Source organism: Pogona vitticeps, chromosome 6 (assembly GCF_051106095.1).
Source record: "Pogona vitticeps strain Pit_001003342236 chromosome 6, PviZW2.1, whole genome shotgun sequence".
Classification (NCBI taxonomy): domain Eukaryota; kingdom Metazoa; phylum Chordata; class Lepidosauria; order Squamata; family Agamidae; genus Pogona; species Pogona vitticeps.
In genome coordinates this window covers 49377448-49398972 of record NC_135788.1, presented here as the reverse complement: position 1 = coordinate 49398972, position 21525 = coordinate 49377448, and the positions used below count along the sequence as shown (strand labels likewise).

At 40.9% G+C, this 21525-nt stretch overlaps 1 long non-coding RNA gene across 1 annotated transcript in view; it reads right to left on the bottom strand.

The window, feature by feature from the left end:
• Positions 1-3174: 3174 nt before the first annotated feature.
• The window catches only part of LOC144583499 (uncharacterized), a 53493-nt gene continuing 35142 nt past the window's right edge, over positions 3175-21525 (bottom strand). Inside the window, exon 2 of the long non-coding RNA XR_013537292.1 lies at positions 3175-20740. This is a non-coding gene — a long non-coding RNA (uncharacterized LOC144583499). The remainder of the gene's footprint in view (positions 20741-21525) is intronic.

The following is a 21525-nucleotide window of genomic DNA, read 5'->3' as shown; positions in this document are numbered from 1 at the left end:
CAGCAATACCTGGGAAGATCACCTGAAACACCTGGAGATAGTGCTGCAGAGGTTAAGTGCAGCAGGGCTAACAGTAAAGGCAAGCAAGTGTCAGCTGGGTAGCCCAGAAATAAAATACTTGGGTCACATAGTAGGGGGAGGAGTGATCAAACCCCTAGAGGCCAAGATAGAAGCCGTTCGTGATTGGCCCAGACCCAACACCAAGAAAAAAGTCAAATCATTTCTTGGGTTGGTGGGCTACTACAGAAAGTTCATCCCGAGGTTTAGCGAGATGGTGACTCCGCTGACCGATCTGACGCGGAAGAAGACTGATGACCACATCCCGTGGACCAGCGACTGTGAGGAGGCGTTCCAGAGGTTGAAGGAGGCGCTCATCCATTATCCAGTGCTGCATGCTCCCGACTTCGACCGGGAGTTCATCATCTACACCGATGCGTCTAACAGCGGAGTAGGAGCAGTTCTTTGCCAGGAGGATGAATATGGTGACCAGCATCCAGTGTCCTACCTGAGTAGGAAACTCCAGAAAGGTGAGAGACATTTGGCAACCGTGGAAAAGGAGTGCCTGGCCATAGTATACGCGATTCAGAAGGCCAAACCTTACATCTGGGGAAGACATTTTGTTCTGTGCACTGACCACTCACCACTGCAGTGGTTAAAGACAATGAAAACCCATAATAGTAAACTTATGAGGTGGGCTTTAAACCTGCAAGATTTTGACTTTGAAGTGAAGGTGGTCAGAGGGTCAATGAACTGTGTTGCTGACGCCTTGTCAAGAAGACCCGACGAGTGAAGACGGCGAAGAAACCATGGACTGTGTATATTTTGGTGACCAAAAGTTAAATGTACCTGTTTATTGAACAGGCTTGGTTTGTATTAATAAAGGTAACTTAATGTATTGCAAATATTAATGTTTAAATGCATAAGTGATATGTTTGACCTAGAGTGAGTAAGTATGGGTTATGGGATTGTATTATAATGTATAACTGTTTATGTGTTTTGATCCTGGTTGTTTTTTTGAAGAAAAGCACTTTAGCTTTTCCCCCGCAAAACAACTTATAAAGGGGGGAGGTGTCACATACAGCACTGATGGTACCTGTCTGTCATGGGTTTGGAGGGAAAGTTCCATCCTATGGGGAGTGGAAGGCGGGACATCAGGGGGGAGGAGCTGTACTGTATATATATTTGGGGGAAGTCCATCGTAGGGGAGCTGACGTGGAGAAGTGGAGTTGGAGTCTGTGGGTCAGACTGGGTACAACTGTTCGTCAGATAGTACATACCTGATAGGTTCAGGTTTCTATCTAGGTAGCCAGAACTGATAGGTTCAGGGTCTGTGCGTTACCTTAAAGTGTTTGTATTAGCCTTTCCAAAATTAACTGTCTATGTTTCAAATCAGGTTTCTAGGCTTTTTCAAGGTCATGTTTCTGGGCTATTTGCCAACACTGTAGATAGACATTATTCTGAGCATTGTTTGCAAAAACAATTTTAAGAAGAAAATTTCTTAAGTTTAGCACCAAAGTAATACAGAACTTCTTCCCTTGCAATATAATTAAGTGTTTTATTAATGTCGAATTTATTTTCTTTGCTTCTGTCTCTTTTTTTTAATTGGATTTCTACGCCACTCATCTAGAACAAAGGTTTACACTGGGCGGCATTACAAATTTAAAAACTGTTAAACCAATAAACATGCACTATTAATCCAAGATGGTAAAACATGAATTTAAGATACAGCAGGAAGGAAAGCCTGCCTTAATAGTCAGGTCTTGACTTTGCTTCTGAAGACACCCAGAGAGGAAGCCAGGTGGATCTCCATGGGCAAGTTGTTCCAGAGGCGAGGGGCCACTGCCGAGAAGGCCCGCTTCCTCATTCTTTCCTTTTGGACCTCCCTTGGCATTAGGCCCCTCAGCCTGGCTGGAACGAGTGACACTGGTAGAACTGTTGTGAATCTTCCTCTATCAAGATTATGCAATACTGTATTCCTTTTCTGAAACCTTGGCTGGACGCTTGGCATATCCGTATAAAATCTAACTTCAGTGGATTATCAAGAACAATAATCCACCATGAAACTGTAGAAATGGAACTTAGTGATAAACTGGAAATTGTGAAAACAAACTAAGGGTGATTTAAAGTAAGCAAAGGGGAAAGTGGCTGAAAAAAAATTAGTTATAAACTTGCCAAGGGTGCTGCAATTTAATATGGGTTAGTCAATGTTTTGCAAAATAATTTTTTTGCACCATAAGACACACTTTTCCCTTCAAAAAAGTGAGGTGAAAAGTCTGTGCATCTTATGAAGAAAATACACTGCGTTTGGTTCCCTCTAGTGGTCAGTCTGATAATTACAACTTTTTTACAACGCTGATCTGGAAGGACCCTGCCTCAAGCTTGCTGGGACTAGGCAAAATGATGGTGGCTTAACAGACCCCCTCCAGTATTGTACTCTGGGGTACAGTAGCACTGTACTCTGAGGTATTAGTAGCACTGATACTACAGGGCATCCGTAGCAGCCCTGTAGGACCAGTGCTGCTTACTGGACAGCCAGATCACATGACCAGCCAGATGCTGGGGGAAGGAGAGAGAGAGAGAGAGAGAGAGAGAGAGAGAGCTCCACAGAGGAAGGTAGAAGACTCGTCCAGGTACCATAAATAACATAATACAGAGGAATTCCTGGATGGATTGCTGACTGGTGACATTAAGGGGCACATGAGGCATTGTTGGTGAAAAGTAGGATTTGTTTCAGTTGCTTACTGAGTGAAAGGCTTTAAGTTCTTTTGAGATTTGTCATACTATTCAAAGTAACCCACTCTAATGGTATCTTAAGCCTGAATTTTTGATACTTTGCACTGATGTATTGCACCTTGGGGTGTCTATTTCACTCTCCTAATGGTGAAAATAATTCAAAATGTACTATATAAAGTAATAGACCTCCTCACATGGGACCACTCTGCCTATAGAGATACCATACAACTTTATTACACTATTTGGTTCAGAATATTTTTTCCTGTTTTCCTCCTCTAAAAATTAGCTGTGTCTTATGCTGAGGTGCATCTTATAGAGCGAAAAATATGGTAAGTAACATGGACTTGAAGCAAAATTTGATGATTTTGAGTGAGAATTTTCTCCAGATACAAGAACCTATGGACAACAGAAGGAGTCTTGACTTTGATTACCTCGCGATGCACATGATAATCTCATGCAGTTCTGCTGTTGATGAAAATTAATCCAGGTGTGATCATTTTAATTTCAAAATGTTCATTTGATTCTTGATTATTTCAATACTAGTACTTATACACTGGAATTGAAGAAGAATACATCTTTTAATTTGTGTGTGTGTGTTCAGGAAAATTGGAGATATTAGAGGACCATTGTGTGCAAAGATGGACATAATAAAGGACAAAACGTGGGAGGTACCTAACAGAAGCAGAAGACATCAAGAAGAGATGGCAAGAATACACAGAGGAATTATATCAGAAAGATTTGGATATCCTGGACAACCCAGATAATGTGGTTGCTGACCTTGAGCCAGACATCCTGGAGAGTGAAGTCAAGTGGGCCTTAGAAAGCCTGGTTAACAACAAGGCCAGAAGACATGATGGCATTCCAGTTGAACTATTTAAAATCTTAAAAGATGATGCTGTTAAGGTGCTACATTCAATATGCCAGCAAGTTTGGAAAATTCTACAGTGGCCAGAGGACTGGAAAAAATCAGTCTACATCCCAATCCCAAAGAAGGGCAGTGGCAAAGAATGTTCCATCTATTGCACTCATTTCAAATGCTCGCAAGGTTATGCTCAAAATCCTACAAGGTAGGCTTCAGCAGTATGTGGACCGAGAACTCCCAAAAGTACAAGCTGGATTCTGAAGGGGCAGAGGAACTAGAGACCAAATTGCTAACATGCACTGGATTATTGAGAAAGCCAGAGAGTTCAAGAAAAAAATGTACTTCTGCTTCATTGACTATGCAAAAGCCTTTGACTGTGTGGACCACAGCAAACTATGGTAAGTCCTTAAAGAAATGGGAGTGCCTGACGACCTTATCTCTCTCCCAAGAAACCTATATGTGGGACAGGAAGCAACAGTTAGAACTGAATATGGAACAACTGATTGGTTCAAAATTCAAAGAAGTATGACAAGGCTGTATATTGTCCCCCGGCTTATTTAACTTATATGCAGAATACATCATGCGGAAGGCTGGACTGGAGGAATCCCAAACCGGAATTAAGATTGCTGGAAGAAATATCAACAACCTCAGATATGCAGATGATACCACTCTGATGGCAGAAAGTGAGGAGGAACTAAAGAACCTTATAATGAGTGTGAAAGAGGAGAGTACAAAAAACGGTCTGAAACTCAACATCAAAAAAACCACTGGTCCCATCACCTCCTGACAAATAGAAGGGGAAGATATGGAGGCAGTGACAGATTTTACTTTCCTGGGCTCCATGATCACTGCAGATGGTGGCAGCAGCCACTGGTCCCATCACCTCCTGGGAAAGTCTGAATAGACAAAGCTATGTTTTTTCCTGTCGTGATGTATGAAAGTGAGAGCCTGACCATAAAGAAAGTTGACCACCGAAGAATTGATGCCTTTGAATTGTGGTGCTGGAGGAGGCTCTTGAGAGTCCCCTGGATTGCAAGGAGAACAAACCTATCAATTCTAAAGGAAATCAACCCTGAGTGCTCACTGGAAGGACAGATCCTGAAGCTGAGGCTCCAATACTTTAGCCATCTCATGAGAAGAGAAGACTCCTTGGAAAAGACTTTGATGTTGGGAAAGTGTGAAGGCAAGAGGAGAAGGGGATGACAGAGGATGAGATGGTTGGACAGTGTCATCGAAGCAACCAACATGAACTTGACACAACTCCAGGAGGCAATGGAAGATAGGAGGGCCTGGCGTGCTCTGGTCCATGGGGTCACAAAGAGTTGGACATGACTAAACAACTAAACAGTGACAACAACGACGTGTGTGTGTGTGTGTGTATAAGCACAGAGTTTTAAAAATTGGGTGCTAATTTCAGAAAAGCTGTAAACTCATTTTTTTTGGTGAATTAATCATATTTAAGCAATTTTAAGATTTAATGCTTGCATATTTCTGACATTTTTAGGCCACAGAAATCCTTGCCTTAATGAGTAAATTGAAAAATCATGACTTTCTGGTGAGACAAAGCAGCTTTCTGAAGCTCTGCATCTGTCTTTCATGTTTGGTTTCCCAATAATGAACTAAACTAGGAAGATTTTTGCTTAACAACCTTGGCTAAGAAGGGGAGAAAAAGAAACATGTATGCTATACCTTGGATGCAACATCCAAAAAACATAAGCAATATTTTTGCACTCATTATTTCACTACCGGATTGATTAAGCATGGGTCATGAGAGTTTTGCATATATGGAGAGAGGACAAAGGAATGTGGAGAAATGCCTGCTTCTGAGTACACAACGGCCATATTGGTGCTGCATGAAACCAGCCTGTTTTGTGTCCCCTTATGCCCAGAGAGGAACAGCTGGATAGTCTGGGCAGACAAGAGATTTCTAGCAACAAATGCAAACAGATAAGTTCATGACCTTCCAGCAGCAAACCTTTGTACTCTCAAAATGTCAGCTCCCTCTGGCAAAATCCCAGTAGCCCTGCTATAGTTTTGGAATTGGGAACTGTTGCGATCTCCTCCGAACTCCTGTTCCGAGACTGGAGGGAAGACAGTTAGCCTCTTCTCCTTCACCACCTCTTCAAACAAGGAAACACAACATGCTGAAGAGGGGAATGAAGCTGTATTGGGGTTCTGGCTCACATGCAAAGCTTATTTTGGGTAAACAACTTCCTCTTCTTCAGACAGTCACATGCATACTTTATATAAATTATAGATACATTTTTAACAAAGCATCACTGTCTGAGTTTGCTTATTCTGCCTGCATATCCCTTGTGCCCCTTGGCCATGACAGGCAAATGCTGTAAAAAAGGGAGCTGGAAGAATCGAAAAAAAAATCAAGAATAGGCAAAAGAAGAGAGAAATGAGAAAGCAAGGATAAAGGTAAAGGTAAAGGTTCCCCTTGACATTTATTCCAGTCTTGTCCGACTCTAGGGCAGTGCTCATCCCCGTTTCCAACCCACAGAGCCAGCGTTTTGTCCATAGACAGTTTCCGTGATCATGTGCCCAGCGTGACTAGACACAGAACGCCAGTACCTTCCCACCGTGGTGGTACCTATTTATCTACTTGCATTTTTACATGCTTTCAAACTGCTAGGTTGGCAAGAGCTGGGACAAGCAATGGGAGCTCACTCCATCGTGTGGATTTGATCTTACGACTGCTGGTCTTCTGACCTTGCAGCACATCCCTTTTAAGCATAGACCAGGGTCTTATTCTACACCACATGGCATCTAAATACTCTGCCCTTAAAGGTGGTGCTCTATATGTAGCCTTCATAGATTTCAAATCTGCTTTTGATCTCATACCAAGGAGTATGATCTCATACCAAGGAGAATTTGAGACCACAAGTATTGATAAATGGCTTCTCCTGGTGATGTGGTGACTTCATGAAAATACGCATTTGCGGGTTCTTTGTAACTCCGCAGGGATCTTATGCAACCAAGTCCCTGTGCTTAATGGAGTTAGACAAGGATGCATACTAGCTCCCACTTGTTTAATTTCTATATCAATGGCTTAGTTGGAAGTTTAAGTAACCCCAATTTTCACCAACCCAAACTTGCCTCTCATCCAATTTCAATTCTACTTTATGCTGATGATGCCGTTTTATTGTCAACTACGTGAGTAGGATTTAGAAGACTTCTGAGATCCTTCTCCACCTACTGTGATGAAGAACAACTAATAATTAACTATGCTAAAACCAAGATTATGGTTGTGAGTAGAAGGAGAATAAAGCAGAAATGGTCTCTAAATGGTCACCCTATAGAGCAAGTAGCATGCTATAAATACCTTCGCATAGTTTTTCATTCTTCAGGATCCTGGCTTACTCATGTAAACCATGCAGCAATGAATGCCCAGAAAAATACCGGGGCAATAACAAGATTTTTTCATACTGTTGGGGGTAAACATGTATGATTGGTAATACAAGTTTTTAAGGCCAGGACTATTTCACAAATGCTTTATGGTTCTCAACTATTTGCCTACACTAATCTACGACCTCTGGAGATTGTTCAGACCAAATTTGTGAGAGCCATTCTTGGAGTTCCACCTTGTACTTCCAATGTGGCTCTTTGCTTAGAGGTTGGGTTAATATCCATTAAAGCACAGGCTAAAGTCCTTATGCTGAAATACTGGCTTAAACTGCTTTTTTCAGTAGAAGGCTTGGCCCCACTGATCCTACTAGATTCTTTTCAGTCAGAGTGAAAGAAGCATATAACAGAAGAGATATCAAAAATTGGCTTTTCTCCCAGTGTACACATAGCAATGGGTCTTACAGATGCCATTAAAGCGGTGAAGTTAAAGGTATGGGACATTGAACTGCAGGACCATGTTGGCCAGTTAGGGAAATATAACTTCCTTAAGAAATCTGCTGTTATCACCTTCTCATATTTAGTCAGCACTATGTCATCTAAAGCCAAAAGGGCTTTTACGCTAGCTAGGCTCAATGTATTTCCTTCTAAGCTTCTGGAGGGAAGATTTCGAGGTTTGCCTGCATCAGATTGTCTCTGCCCTTGTAATAGTGATAAAGTTGAATCAGTTGGTCATGTTCTTCTTTTCTGTATTTGTTATCGGGATCTTTGCATGGAGCTTTTATCACATATTTTCTGTAAATCTCCTGGGAGAGCAGAGGAGGATTATGTGCAGTGGTTACTCTCTGACAATAGCCCTTATTTTACAAGACAAGTGGTCAAATTCTGTGCTGCAGCAATGGTTATTCGTAAACAGATGTTTGGGTAGGTGATTTCCATCTTTGGCGGATAGCCCGGCTGTGACCCTATCTCAATAGGGGGCGCTCACTACCTTGGTACATGCGCTCGTAATATCAAGATTAGACCACTGTAATGCGCTCTACGTGGGGCTGCCTTTGAGGTTGACATGGAAACTCCAAGTGGTGCAGAATGCAGCGGCCAGACTCCTTAGTGGAGTGAGAAAATACCATCATATTTCTCCTATTCTGGCCGCATTGCATTGGCTGCCCATCCGGTTCCACATTGACTTCAAAGTCTTAATGCTTACTTATAAGGCCCTAAATGGTTTAGGGCCTCGATATTTGGCGGAACACCTACTCCCACCAAGGTCTACCCGTATCAGGATATAAACAAACAAACAAACAAATAAATAAATAAATAAATAAATGATTTTAGATGGACAATATAATGTTTTTAATATAACACTGCCTGAAGTTTTACCTATATTAAGGATATATTGTGTTATTAATTGGAAAGAAGGGGTTGTTTTATCATGTTTTAATGGAATTTTATTACCCTGCCCGACTTTATTAAACAATAATTATATGTATCTATTTTATATTGATTTGGTTTTACTGCTCTTTGACCGTAATAAAGTATACTATAAAGTATACTACTGGCTTTTAAGCAAGGATACAACAAGCCCAGAACCAAAGCATATAGTAACAAGTAGTTACATACTCCAAAGTATATAATAGCAGCAATATAATACATACTGGCTGAAATCCTATAGTTTAGCATAAGCCAAGCCACATCTTTTTTGGTCCATCCCTGCCTGATAAATAAAATGTCCATGCCATGATTCTTGTGGGAGGGGAATGTGCAGGTTGGCTTGATATGCATGAGCATGTTCTCCTTCCCCAAGAATCGCAGCAGGAACACATTGTTTACCAGGGAGAAATTATTTACATTCTGGCTTATGCTAAGAAACAAGATTTTAGCCAACATATGCAAGTATTAGTGGCTCTCCTTCAAATTGGGCAGAACATTTTCTCAGTTCTAAACATTTCAAAGTTTTTATCATGAACACTTGAGGTGGAAGAAGGCCACTCACAGTTTTAGAAAAAGGCGGTAGCTTCTGATTAATAACCTGGCAACTCAAAGTGCAAAGATTTGGCTCTGAGCGTCCAGAAAATGCAGGTGTTATAAGGACAGGGCCATGGTCTTCTGAGGGCCCCCAACATCTTGTCAACCTTGGTGCAATGGTTAAGACCAAGAGAAATCCAGATGACACCATCACAGAGACTGGAATAGTCATATATTTGGTCTGCAACTCTCAGAAAACCCCTGGGCCCCTGCTGACTGGAAGTTTCTGGGAGTTATTGTTTTAAAAAAGCCTCCCAAGCTTTAACACTTCTTACAGCTCATAGCTTTTTCCATCCCCACCTCATTTTCTTCAGAGGGAGTTCATTCTAGAAAACTCTGTGAAAGTTGCAATGAGATGAAACAGCAAACATGGAGGAAAATAAAAAAGTAAAGATGGAAAATGGAGGAACCTAAATATAGAGAAAACAAAATACATAAATAAAAGCACAAGACTAGGAATTCTGTGAGAGGATAATATCAATAGCAGTTTGTACACTGAAGAAAGGGAATAGGTTGTAATTTTAAAAATGTGGAAATTAAACTTTCAAAAAGGAGGATAGTAAATAATTGCATTTAAAAAGCATAAACATATGTTTGAAAATTGCTGTTCCTGACACAGAGCAAATCCAGTGAGGAAACTGACAAATAAAGCTGGACCAGATCTACAAATACTTAGCAAAGTATAAGCATAGCTATCTGAGATGATTGCTTTACTCTTGCCAATGGTTGAGTTGGCCCTACCTAGATACTATGTTAAATATAAAGCCTACAAGCAAGCTTTACTTTCGTTTTTATTGGCTAGTACTTGTGTAATTGAGGGGGAAGGTTAAATTGCTTGCCCAACAGGTTTTTCTCTCTACTCCCATGGTGATTAAAAAAAAAACAGAACTGTCCATGGGTGAAGGTGGGGGGTTTAACTGACCATGTAATTTAACTCTAAGACATCAACAGCCCAGAGAAAAATGACAAAAATATATTTTGAAAATATATCACTGAATTGGTGAATGGTGGAATGAAGATTTCTGAAGCTAAGGAAAAAATGAATCTGTGTTGCCATGATGAAGTCAAACACGAACTCTGTATGATAGACTAAAGATAATCTCTAGGAGTTAAAGTTCCTGTTATGGAGAGCCCAGATAAAATAGGAGGGAAATGCCAGAAGTGAAGAACAAGATAAAATGCCTATGTGTGTTCTTGTACAAATAGAGCAGAACAGAAAACCACTGTAAAATAGATGTGTGCTTCTTTCACAACAGAAATGAGAAACAAAACTGTACAAAATAAAAGTGGGGGAGAGTTTCTTACTGATTTAACTCCCCTTGATTTATTTGGGTTTTCTCTAAATACACCTGATCCTAGCTGCAACTCAATGATTCGATTTTCCACTAGAGTAAAATCAGAACAGTATTACAAGTAATAGAAAGCTGAGTTTCAAGACACATGTAATCTTAGTACCCTTACTATAGAAATATAGAACTGAAGGGTTGCATGAATACTATTTTTTCCTGATAACCATTGGCAGGACTTCAGAAGAAAATGAGCCAAGCCATAAATAACAAATAGGAGATTGCTTTCTCCTTCACCCACTTTAATCAAGTTGGAGTTGAGAATGGGGCTTTTGTCACAATAAACATAAATCAATATAGGAAAACAGAAGAAACATATTTAATCTTTGTTTCTATCTTTGCTTTTAATATTTCACAGTCCCTGTTAACATTTCTAACTTTCTGTTAACTCACCATTTTTAGACCATCTTGGTTGACTCAGTGTATTTAATTGTAAAATCCATGATTTCATCTAGAGATAGGGACGACTCACCATTCTGGCAAGTTGTCCTGCTTTGTGAGTCATCACCGCCGCATAGTTTACTTCTTTGGAAATTGCTAATTACAGAGACAGCTGGTGAAGAAGAAGAAAAAACCCAGTACTTCTGGAACCATAATCCATTCCAGAAAATGGGCGTAACTTGAAATAGTTATATGTCGAAGCACGATTTCTCATAGGAATGAATTGGAACACTATTAATCTGTTCCAGACAAAAAATAATAATCACAAAAAACACACACCAAAACCCCGCTCCAAGCCCCATCAGAACGTGATGGGGCTTGGGGAAAAATCAGCAACACACGCACACCACGCCACAGCCAGCTCCATCGGAATGCAATGGGGCTGGGGGAAAAATCACTGGGGAAAAAATACCCCCCCACAGCCAGCCCCATCAAAATGCAATGGGGTTGGGGGGGGGAAATCAACACAACACACACACACACACACACACACACACACACACACACACACACACACACACACACCACAGCCAGCTCCACACACAGCCAGCCCCATCGAAACGCAATGGAGCAGGGAAAACACACACACCAAAAAACAAACATAAAATCAGCACAGAAACATAATCCCCAAAAAACCAAAACCCACCCTGCAAAACCCTGTAAATGTACTCACCCAGGAGCAGAAAGCAGCACCAGGCAGTCCGAAGCATCTGCAAACACACACACACTAACCATTGGAGCAAAAGAGCTACAAAGAAGCTCCTCACTGACCAACGGTTAGCCCTCTAATTTGAATTCCCCACCTTTTTCCCCTGCCTCTTTTGTTTGCAACTCGAAACTCCGGCTGCAAGTAGAAGCAAAATTTTGCAGCCGCAGCTGGTCACAACTTGAAATGGTCATATGTCGGGACGTTCGTAAGTCGAGGCACCACTGTACTTCCAATACAGTGGTGCCTCGCTTTACGATTGCCCTGCATTACGATGAAACCACATTACGATGATCTTTTTGTGATCACAATTGCAATCGCAAAACGATGGTCTAAATGGGGTTTTTTTGCTTTGCGATGATCAGTTCCCTGCTTTGGGAACCGATTCTTCGCAAAACAATGTTTTTTAAACAGCTGATTGGCAGTTTCAAAATGGCCACCGGGTAAATAAAATGCCTCCCTGCTGTTTTCTGGGACAGATTCCTCGTAAGACAGGAAGCAAAAATGGCTTCCCTATGGAGGATCTTCTCTGGACAGTGAGTTTTGACCTCATTGGAATGCATTGAAGGGGTTTCAATGCATTTCAAGGGGTTTTTTCGCATTACGATGTTTTCGCTTAACGGTGATTTTCCTGGAACTGATTATCGTCATTAAGCGAGGCACCACTGTAAAGAGAGGATAAAGAGCCTACATCAACCTATTTGTGGATTGCATATGATACCTGAGTACGATGACCCAAATAAACTAGCTCTGGAACCACCTGTGATAGTGAATAAGAGGAGCATTAACTTGTCCCCTCTGGAGCCTAGAACTGCACAAGACAGAGGAAATCCCCCCCACCAGGTACTGAGATCAATTCTCTGAAATAAAAGTTAAACAATACAGCTGATACATGATTAGCTGTAGATTGGCATCTATTCAACTTATCAAATTCCCTGGAAGTCTGCACATGGAACATAGCAGGATGGTTCTGCTGGAGTAGAAGCCAGGAGCTCTCTTTTTTCCAGCAGAATTACAACATATTGCTACTGCAAAAGACCTGGACAGCCAACAATTTGCAGAGTGACAGTTTCAACTCTTTTAATCTAAGGACATACCAGGTGTGGGCCTAGGGAAGGTATAAAGTGGGACTCAGAATATTAGTTTCTATGTCCCTTTGAGTAAAATGTACTCTTTTATTGCCACTGAACTATGGCAGCTAGGTCCAAGATGCTGTTAGTTGTTGTTACATTCCCACATGGCCCCTGGTTGTTTTACCAAGTGAAGGGCTCACACTACATGTCCTTCAGCTACCACCAATTATTTACATCAGCACTGTTTATTTTTAATGGTAGAAGTCCAGGCCATATGTTATTTTAAAAGAACCAAATGGAAATTGTTTATTGTTACAGATGATGACAATATAAGCAATGTTGTTAACTCTTAACCAGACATCCTCCTTCATCCACTCTCAGCCACCACTCTCCCGCCCAAACTCCAAAACACTCTAAAACTCCCAATCTAACCCCCACTCCTCCTGCTGAGTTTCTTATATCTCATGACTCCAGCCCTCCAGCACAGCCATTGGTTTATGCAGATATTACATTAATATCCATGACCTGGGCGGACGCCACAGTTAACATTTATCTTCCCTCACATCAAAGAACAGCTGCCTGATGTGTGGGAAGCATATTTCCAGAGGATACAAGCAGAAGCTCCACATGATCCTCCTATCTGGAAGCCAGAGGATACTCCTGAATGGCCCCCTGTTTCAGTGGATGAAATCAAATAGATTATTAAGCAATTTAAGAATGGAAAAGCTCCTGGCATAGATAATATCCCTCCTGAATTACTGAAAAATAATGACTGGTGTTGACTGGTGGGCCTCACCCATTGCTCCATAGACAGTATGGGATATACCATACCATAGAAGCATGGAGGTGAGTGATAATGGTCTCATTCTCCAAGAAAGGAAGAAGGAATGGACCAAGGAATTATAGATCTATCAGCCTCCTTAGTATTATTGGTAAAGTATAAGTTATCCACCTTTCGGATAAATTTAAAACTTGGCTAGATCAAGAAAATATACTGATAGGAGAGCAGGGAGGATTCAGGAAGGGAAGATCAACCCAGGAGCATTGCCTGATTATGCAACAAATACAGTGGTGCCTCACTTAACGATTGCCTCGCATTACGACGAATCCACTTTACGACAATCTTTTTGCAATCACAACTGCGATTGCAAAACGGTGGTCTAAATGGGGGAATTTTGCTTAGCAATGATCGGTTCCCTGCTTCAGAAACTGATTTTCGTTTTACGATGATCAAAAACAGCTGATCGTTGGGTTTTCAAAATGGCCACTGGATGCTTAAAATGGCTCCCTGCTGTGTTTAGGGATGGATTCCTTGCTATACAGGCAGCGAAAATGGCCACCGTATGGAGGATCTTCGCTGGACGGTGAGTTTTTACCCCATTGGAATGCATTGAACGGTTTTCAATGTGTTTCAATGGGGTTTTTAATTTCGCTTTATGATGTTTTCGCTTAACAGCTATTTTCCTGGAACGGATTTTTGTTGTTAAGTGAGGCACCACTGTATATGACTGGGAATACAGTATCCCTATATGCAGCCTTCATTGACTTAAAGTCCACCTTCAACTCCATACCAAGAGATAAATTGTGGGAAAACCTGGAGGCCACATCTGACTGAAGGCTCCTCCACCTAATACATGCCTGATACTGTGAAACATCTATAAGAAATGTAATAGAAATGGTCAACTTACTAACCCTATCCTAACATCTAAAGGTGTAAACACAGTGATATGTCCTAGCACTCGGGCTATTTATTCTTTATATTAATGAGATTAAAGGCTGCTTCAGTAACATTGAAACATTTCCTCCTGCCATTGCCAACAGAAGGCCCCACACACTACTATACACAAAAGATACAGCCCTGCTCTCAAGAACCCCTGCAGGACTCAGAAAAGCCCTGCAGGCATTTAGCACCTATCCTACGGAGAACCAACTTGAGGTCAATTACAAAGAAACCCCAAAAAAACTATGGACTTCAGGAAGAGACCGAAAACCAGAATCTGGAACATTAAGGGACACAGACTAGAGCAGGTAGTGAACTAAAAGTACCTAGGGATAAAGTTAGAATCAAACAGGGCAAGAAAAACTCATCACAAACATGTAGCCAAGATGGGACAAAACATCCACACAAGCCGTCTTAAAATTCTTTCAAACTAGGGGAGGACAATGTATCTCCACAGCTCTTAAGTGGTTTCAGGCTAAAGCTCTCTCACAACTTTTGGACAAGACAATCCTGGGGCCATCAGCCCCTAGTTTTGCTCCATTAGAGAGAACTCAATCAAAGTCTGTAAGGGCAATCTTCCAAATGCCCAGCTTACACCTAGAATCTGGCCAACTCAAAACAGAAGCCAGAGTAAGTCCTGCCTCCATAAATTTCTGGCTTGTTAAATTACTACCTCCAAGAATTAACATCTTTAATTCTTCAAGGCTGTCTGCTCTCCTTGACTAAAAGCAGTATATCAGAAGTTAACATTTATAGGCCTCTCCATGCAGTATCTTCATACAGCAGGACTGGACAAGGCAACTCATTTGTCAAAGAGATGCTTAATATAAAGAGCCAAGATATAACTCCAGATATATTGTATATGCTCTTCCCTCAGAGATCACAAATAGGAGGTATAAAAATGTCCCTATGGTAGAGAGGGTCTGCCCTTGCAATGACAGCACAGTAGAATCAACCACACACATTATGTTACACTGCCAGTTCTATTATTAAGTTTATTCTCCTTCTGCTTAACTGGTTTTCAAGCTGTCCTGCAACAGAGATTTCACCCAAACTACTTTTAGGCCTTAATCCTCTCACAACAGCATGCAAGATATTTAAAGATTTAATGTGTAATGATTTTAAGCTATAATTTTCCTTTATCTCTATCTTCCTCTGTATTAGCACTGTGACTGCCTTAAAAATTCAATCTGTATTATGTTCAACATCTTTTGCTGGTGATGGACTGTACAAATAATAAACTAAATTAAATTAAACAGTACTCCCTGTGACTCCCTGCGTTACTCTTGCCTTGCAACAGGGATTCTCAGAGGGTCTGAAAATTCCTCATCGAAGTGTCTCAGCAAATGGACACAGCAGGCAAAACCCTATTCCTTAACGATGCATGTGCAATTTGACATTGAACCCGCTGTCATTACAATAATGCTGAAGGAAAAGTGTTATCCACAAAGCATACCCACCAACACATTATGTATGTTTGGTTTTGCTAGGAACATGAGATCAACTGCGAAACTGACTTTCATAATTCCTTGTTTCTGATTGTAACACCCACCATGTTGACAAAAACATAACTTTATAACATAGCTTTAAACATAGTTTCCAGAGCAAACCAGTCAGCCCGCAGAGTGGTCCTACTTGAACTTTTGTGGCCCCTATTAATAGCTTCAACGTTTTTGGTGTGGGTAGGTTTGCTCTGGTTTATTTTGTTTCCAGTGTGTGCGATCACTGGAATAGATCAAAAGTGAGTCTTCTGGCTATCAAGGCTCCTTCCAGTGGGAATTTTAATATTATGAAGTAGGTTAATAAGACAGCTACTTTAAGATATTAGCATATTAAATAATTCCTCTGCCCTGAAAGTGAAAAAAATGTTTAGAGGCCATCAGGGCAGGGAAAGCATATTACATCATTTATTTAAAAACAATGTTTTCTTTGCTTAGTCTTAAATGGTCAATCAAGTAATTGTCTCCAACCACCTCCACTCTTGTGGATTTGGCTGCAGGCAGTTTCTCCATCATCTCTTGAAGATAAACAAAGAAAATATTTTTAAAACATTTTTAAAATGATGCAACACATTTTTGCTGCCCTAATAGAGTCTTTAAAAAATCATTTCTTCTGCCCCTCTGCTGAGGTGTAGAAGAAATGTTTAATTTGTCAATATCTTGAAATGACTCTCTTACTAAGCCACTTCACAATAATGGGAAATTGCCACTTGAAGAAAATGGACCAAACAGGGTTTCTTGAGCTCCAATATGCTATTTGGGGGCAAGGATTGCACTAAATGGCACATTGCATCTACCCCAACCCTGACAACCCTATTTGGCCAGCCCACTGCAAGAGCCCATGTAGACAATGTCATAATGGAAAACAGCAGAAAGAAAATTAATTAAGTGGCCGAACAGTGGGAGTATACTTCTTGTTCATCTGAATGCCAAAGAAAAGCCAGCAAATGGCACAACTTTAATCGAATTACAGAAGGCTCTTCTTCCTCCACTGAAAACAGATTGTTTCACCTTTTTTTCCGAGCAAGGCTCTTGTGCTTCTAGCTATCCCATTATCAATATAAACCTTTCTCTGTCAGTGCTTCTTCATCCAAAAAATGTTGCCATTATTTACATTTCCTCTGCCATTCACCTGTTAAAGGTACCACATCTCTATCAGAAGGGTCTAGTATGAAAAAGCAGCAAAAAACCTTCTCTATGTTCACTTTTCCTATACCATGCCCACTTTTTATACACCTCAGCCAGGCCCCCCCATGCCCCTGTTTTTTTTCAAACCTACAAAATACACAAATGTTTTGCCTTCTTTTTTCTGTCTTGGAGTTGCTCCAAGCTTCTAATTCTGTACTGTTGCTCTTTTCTAAACCTTTCACAGCTTGGCAATATCCCTTTTGAGATCCATTTATCAGAACTGTACACCATACCCTAAGCCTGGTTGTACCATAGGTTTATGTAAAGACATTATGACATTGTCAGTTTTATTTCCCATTCCTTTTCTAATAGACCCTGGCATGGAATCTGCATTTTTCCACAGTAGCACACGATGTCAACAGTATTGTCAACAGTATTGTTGGGTTGGCGCTCATAACCCCACAATCCCCTTTTTTTGTTTAGTCACTGCCAACTCAGTTCTCTTCAGGAAATATGAGAAAGTAAATTGTATAATTTTTGCCCCACTGTGCATGGCTTTGCACACAATTGCACTGAAGTACATTTGCTATTTAATGGCCCTTCTCTTAGTCCAGAAAGATACTCTGGGAGCTCAAGATTATGATTTGCCATTATTCTCTTGCAAAAAGCCAGGGCACCTGGTGATTGAGCATTTTCTCTTTGCACTTGAAAAATGTGAGGGGAGGAACAAGCGGTACCTGTCTCCTTTAGTGTACCCAGTTGCACAAGCAGCACCGCCTCATGCAAGTGCTCAGCAGCTGTAACTCAGCAGGAAGATACCACCTGACAAACCAGCTTAGTCCAGAGGAGCAGAGCTTGTCTACACAGGGTCATTTGGAGCAGACAGTTGAAGGCTAAAGAAGGTCAGTTGGGGTCAGGTAGAGGTCCAGTGTGCTATTTGGTGTGATCCTTCCATCCAAATGGCACAGGGACCTCAAGCAACCCTATTTGGTCCAGTTCCTTCTTCTGTCACTTTCCCATATTGTGAAGTGGCTTAAGAAGACAGCTACTTCATGATATTGGCAAATGGATTACTTAGCAATGAGGATGGACACCTTGAAGGAAAGTTCCTTCACGGCTAGTATCCAACTCCAGGGTAAATGTGTATATCCTGAAAGGATGACAGTGTCTTATTTTTGAGACCTGACCTTGTGACATTTTGTTTTGTGTTCAGCTGGTTGATAGCTATTGACTGCATCTGTTGTAACATTTAGACAGCTTGGAAATAATATTTACACAGTATGTTTGCAATGCTTTCCTGTTGCTCTTGAGATGTTCCCAGAATGTTGCCTCCTTTCATCTGTAATCTTGCAAGGAAAATACTTAAACATTAAAAGCATGGGAATATTGCATTATGGACCTGCCTCAATATCTGCAGAGGTAGTAATAAAATTGCTTTGTAAGTCTCCCATTTAAAGAAGATGGTCATTCTGCTAACTTCTTTTTCAGTCAAGATTTAATTACCATTCTCCAATTGCACATGTGTGGTCATTTTGAAATAACTCTATCAAATGCTTTTCAGATAAATTGATTTCTTGCAATTTTATCTTGTATCCCTCCCAGAGCAAACAATTCAGGTTTGTAGGAATTCTGTTCCCTGGAGTCTCCTATGTATTAAACTGGCACCTCATTCATTCACTATGGCTAGAATCTGGTCAGCAATTTCAGTGTGAGCAGATTGCTTCAACCAACTCTTGAATGGTGAGTCAACATTTGAGTCAATCCCAGCAATTTAATGGGTCTCTTCTTGTTGGGAATACCAATAAGATTATGGACCATCTGCTTGCCATTATGTGCGTGTTCAGTACAAGGCATGAAATGAAAAAAAGTCACATCAAGAAATAATGTTTAGATATGTTCATATCATGTTTCAGTGATAGCTTTATGGAGTCATTCTATATCATCATCATCTTCATTTTGGAACTGCAGAGCTGGAAGGGACCCTATGGATCAGCAAGTCCAGCCTCTGTCAAGGAAGCAAATTGGGGAATTGAACTCCCAACCTCTGGTTCTGCAGCCAGAGACCTAAACCACTCAGCTATCCAATAATTATTTATAATGTTTTCATATCAGGTGCTAGGTGGTCTACTGATTGCGCAAGAGAGAATTATAACTTACCGTTCTGGCCTAAGCCTGCATCCGCAAATAATTACAATGGCTTGATAGTCCTGTTCCTGTTTTAACAAAGTATTGTCACTTTGTTAATTTTCTATGTCCTCACCAAGTCATGAATCTTACCCCCATGAGGATGCGTATAAATATAAATAAATATAATAATCATGTGCAAGTCAGTTCTGATTTATGCTGACCCTTTTCATGGTTTTCTAGATACAGAATACTCAGAAGTGGTTTACCATTCCCTTCTTTTGGAGGTGTTTTGGGACTGTGCAGCTTGCCTAAGATCACACAGGCTGGCTCTACTCACAGGAGGCATGATGGGGAATCGAAATTCCAACCTCTGCTTCTGCTGCCAGGTACTTAAAACACTGAGCTATCCAGCTAGCTCATGTATAAACATACAGTACTTAGTATTTTAATATGTTCTGTCTGAAAAAGTGGATCTACAAAAGCTCAAACTGGAATAAATCTCTTAATCCTTAAATTGTCAAAATATTTTGTCTGTTCTCTCTTTCTCTTATCAAAATGTTGAGCCAGAATAAGATAATGTATTTCTTGGGAAATTGCTAATTAGAGAGACAGCTGGTGATGGGAAAAACAGTACTCCTTGCCTTGCTCCTGCCAGGGAGCGGGGAATCTCAGAAAATCTAAAAATTCCTCATCAAAGAGTCTCAGCAAATTGATGCAGCAGACAAAATCCTGCTGCATAACTACACACAAGCAACTTGACTTTGAATTCACTGTAGTTTATGACAGTGTTGCAGTGAAAGTGCTACCCACAAAGCATTTCTACCAACACATTGTGCACATGTGATTGTGCTAGGTACATGAGATTGATAGGGTAATCGTTGTCGTTTAGTCGTTCAGTCGTGTCCGACTCTTCGTGACCCCATGGAGCAGAGCATGCCAGGCCCTCCTATCTTCCACTGCCTCTTGGAGTTGTGTCAAATTCATATTGGTTGCTTCGATGACACTGTCCAACCATCTCGTCCTCTGTCATCCCTTTCGCCTCTTGCCTTCACACTTTCCTAACATCAAGGTCTTTTCCAGGGATTCTTCTCTTCTTATGAGATGGCCAAAGTATTGGAGCCTCAGCTTCAGGATCTGTCCTTCCAGTGAGCACTCAGGTTTGATTTCCTTTAGAACTGATAGGTTTGTTCTTGCAATCCAGGGGACTCTCAAGAGCCTCCTCCAGCACCACAATTCAAAGGCACCAATTCTTCGGTGGTCAGCTTTCTTTATGGTCCAGCTCTCACTTCCATATGTCACTACAGGAAAAACCATAGCTTTGACTATTCGGACTTTTGTTGGCAAGGTGATGTCTCTACTTTTAAAGATGCTGTCAAGGTTTGTCATTGCTTTCCTCCCAAGAAGCAGGTGTCTTTTAATTTCGTGGCTGCTGTCTCCATCTGCAGTGATCATGGAGCCCAAGAAAGTAAAATTTGTCACTCCCTCCATATCTTCTCCTTCTATTTGCCAGGAGGTGATGGGACCAGTGGCCATGATCGTAGTTTTTTTATGTTGAGCTTCAGACCGTTTTTTGCACTCTCCTCTTTCACCCTCATTACAATGTTCCTTAATTCCTCCTCACTTTCTGCCATCAGAGTGGTATCATCTGCATATCGGAGGTTGTTGATATTTCTTCTGGCAGTCTTAATTCCGGCTTGGGATTCCTCCAGTCCAGCCTTTCGCATGATGTATTCTGCATATAAGTTAAATAAGCAATAGCATATAAGTTAAATAGGGCAATAGACTTTAATAATTCCCTGTACCTGGATGTAACACCCAGCATGTTTATACCAGCATAACATTACATAACACCACCAACGACAAGATTTTTTCCAGTTTAATTTTAGAAAAACATTTTCCTCCATTTTACTTTGGGGACATAGAGGCTAACTACACAGACATTTCACCCACTGTTTTGTCTGCTGCAGTGACAGGCTGGTTTGCTCTTGAAATAAATTGAGTTTTTGCAATTTAATCTTGTATCCATCCCAGAGCAAACAATTCAGGTTTGTAGGAACTTTGCTCTCTGGAGTCTCCTCCATATTAAAACCTGAACTGGCACCTCATTAATGTGTGCATTCAGTACAAGGTATGAAATGGGGGGGGGGGGGGAAGTAACATCAAAAAATGAAGTTTAGATAGACTATTTGTTTTGTTTGTAGTATGTTTCAGTGATAGCCTTATAGAGTCATTCTATATGATGCTAATCATCATCTTCATCTTAGTACTGCAGAGCTGGAAGGGATCCTATAAATCAGCAAGACCAGCCCTTCTCTAGGAGGCACAGTAGGGAATCAAACTCCCAACCTCTGGCTCTGCAGCCAGAGACCTAGCCTAGACCATTGAGCTATCCAGCAGTTCTCTGTAATGTTCTTATATTAGCAGGTGCTAGGCAGTCTACTGATTGCACAAGGGAGGGTTTATAGAATTCTAAGGAATAGTATGATTCACTCATTCTCATGGTTCACTGCAAAGCGC